Here is a 3,063-nt window from a genome sequence, read left to right as displayed (position 1 = left end):
ATATATATATATATATGCTCTTTACCTTCTTTATTTTTAAGCTCTCACAGCACTATTAAGGAAGTACCAAACAGTGTATTTTATTGTCTTCTTTGCCTGGATCCTCCCTTTAAAATCTGCATTTGAGCATTTTGTCTTTGAGGCATGTGGCAGTAAATTTAGTTGTCTGTTGGTAACACATTGGTACCTGAGCCTCTGCACATTTCTCTGTGTATTTTCTCTCCATTACAGGTGTGGTTATGGCCCAGCAGCTGCAGTAGCATTTAGCTTTAGAGCAAAAGGGAAGTCCTTTGGTTACCCAAGTAGGTGGGTATATCAGGTATTTGGACTCCCTTCAGGTCCTTTTGGTAAAATTTAGTCCAGAGATTTGGCGTGGCAATTCACAGCATTATCTAAGGCTCACACTCTTTTACTTTCTTTCTTCTTCTTCTTTTTTTAAACTACAAAAATTGCTGAAATGCCAAGAGTTTGGTTAGAAATGAATAGGGAAGTTTGGCATGTTTTTAATCCTGTGCTCAATGTTTTTGGTAATATTAGAAGAGCAGCGGAGCCATGAATCCAGTCATGCTCTTGGCTAAAGCAGCCTACCCTGACTTAAGCGCTCCTCAAATGAAAAAAGACCCAGGGCTTTAGTTGACAGTAAATGCAACCTGAGCCAGTGATGTGACCTGGCTGCCAGAACAAGCAAATGTGATCTGAACCAGCATTAATAGAAGGCTGGTGGCTGGGACAAGTAAGGTAATAGTCCCAGAGTACACTCTGCAGTGGTCAGATCGCACCTGGAGGATGGTGTTTCCTCCTGGGCACTGCATTTTAAGAGTGATGTGGACAAGTTGGAGTATGCCCAAGTTGGGCAACAGGATGATGAATGGCCTAGAAACTATCCTTTGAGGAACAGTGGAGAAACTGAAGTAGTTTCCCCTGGAAACTAGAAGGCATGAGGATGTGGGATAACCATTTTCAAACATTCGCAGGGCTATCATATAGAAGAGTTGGACTCCTCTGTGAAATCTCAGCAAACACAACGTAGGCCAGTGGGTGTCCATTACAAAGTGGCTGATCTTGTCCCCATAAAAGGAAGAATTTTCTAGCCCTTATGAACATCCAGAAAATAGCAGCTGTGTAAGGTAGTGACAATACCTTACTGAGGGGTGTTAGGACGGTGGCCGGCTGACTGAACTTCAGACCACTCATGAATAGGATGGGAGGTTTGGAAAGATGGCCTGATCCAAGCTTCTTTCACATTCAAAGGTTCTAATAATGAAACCTTAAGAAGTAAAACAAAACAAAACAAAAATTACTGCTTTTTCTCTTAGGCCCCATACAAGCATTAACCATAGAAATTATGTTAAATTGATGCTAAGGGCAAATACCAGTTATGAAGTTGGAAAGCAAAAAATCCAGAGGAACTTTTCTGTTTTCCCTGATGGTTGTGAATTTTGTTTCAGTAGCGTTTGGTTGTTTGTTCTAACTGAATGAAAACAGGCCGATGCTTTATCCACTGAGTCAAATCGGCTAGAACTATGCTCCTCTTACTATGTTGTTTGCAGGAGGACACTATATTTTGATAAGATTACTCTTAATCCAAAATTATAAAGCAGCATTTTGGGGAATAACAATCTGTATCCACATGTCAAACAACCAGCTCTGTTGTGGAACAGCTGGTGTTTAAAGTTCATTAACCATTAATAATGAGGTAGCATATAGAAAAATGTGTGCATTGGGATAGTTTGGCCCTTCCCGACAATCGGTGAAGTAAGCAGGCTGGAAATAATTATCCCTATTTTATTCAGCATCTAGTATGCGAAGAATAAACTGCACTCGTTCATCTTATGTCCTAAAGAAAGTCTATAGCAAACATTACCATTGGTGGCCGAGGATACTAGTACTTCTCTCTTCTTGAAAACAGGAATGCTAATAGTTACTTCAAATAAAGATCCTAAGGATGTGAACAGAACGATGTTTGCTAAATAGGGTAGATTTGACTGGACAGTGCGGCAAAATGCTTAGGAGCTCTGGCTGTCAGAGACCTGGGTTTAAAGTTTTTGTTCTGCCACCTACTGCCCGTGAAATCACGGTCATCTCAGGAAGCCTCAGGGTCCCTATTGGTACCATGGGAATAATAATAATAGGTTTTGCCTTTTTTGGCTGTTGGGAGGATTAGATGGAATAATGTGTGTAAAGGCCCGGACATGGTGCTGTTTTTAAAAAATACATTTATTGTGGGTTAATATCCATTGTTTATTGCACATTTTTTAAAACTGGGGTATTATTGTGTGTTTCCTATTTGCTTTCACTGTGCAGTTTATACTTAGCATAGTAGGAGCTGAATAAATCCTAGTCAGTAATATCATGCTGGACCAACAATCAGTAACAATTCAACTGAGCAAGTCAAGAGCTTCCTGGGTGCCCAGCCCAGTACTAGTCCCTGAGAATACAACGCTGCCTGAAACTCGGCCCTTGCTAAGAGCGATGCACAGGTTGCTGTGGAGGCCGACCTTCCTGCCTTTCCAGAAAGGTCTGGAGATGTTGTTGTGCGTATTGAGTGACTCACAGGGATCCACGCCAAGAAAGGTGGGAGGGGCCTTAGTAGAGAGTAAAAGCTGAGTGAGGGCTCGGAACTCCTACATCAGCAGACTGTTTGAGTCAACTGTTAAGCTAGTCATGCAACCTCTCAGAACCCGTTTCCTTATCTGTAAAGAAATAAATAATGAGGTCTACGTACTGGCCATGATGCGAAGACTCAGTGAGGTGACCTTTGTCAAGTACTTGCTTGGCACATCAGCTGGCACAGAATAAGTGTTCAATGTTTGTTACCATTACCATTGTTTTCATTTAATTTAATAATACCTTATAATTATGGACCGGGATCATTCCAAGCATAATTCATTCCTTAGTCGCTGGACTGCGAAGGGGGTGCCAGGACTCATAAGCCACCGTTCAGCCTCGAAGAGCTTTAAGACAAGGCGGCCGGCGCCTGATTCATAATCCAAGTCAAGCGCCGGCGTGACGTCCCCACGTCCGCGTGGTGCAGGGGCGGGACCGCGCGGAGCGGGGCTCCCA

The 3,063-nt window shown here is 42.6% G+C and overlaps 1 pseudogene; it reads right to left on the bottom strand.

The window, feature by feature from the left end:
* LOC102768391 overlaps window positions 1-3,057 on the bottom strand; it is a 5,823-nt pseudogene extending 2,766 nt beyond the window's left edge.
* Between the last annotated feature and the right edge of the window lie 6 nt (window positions 3,058-3,063).

This window comes from Myotis davidii, unplaced genomic scaffold, assembly GCF_000327345.1.
Source record: "Myotis davidii unplaced genomic scaffold, ASM32734v1 scaffold111, whole genome shotgun sequence".
Taxonomy (NCBI): Eukaryota; Metazoa; Chordata; class Mammalia; order Chiroptera; family Vespertilionidae; genus Myotis; species Myotis davidii.
This window is presented reverse-complemented; position numbering and strand designations above follow the sequence as displayed.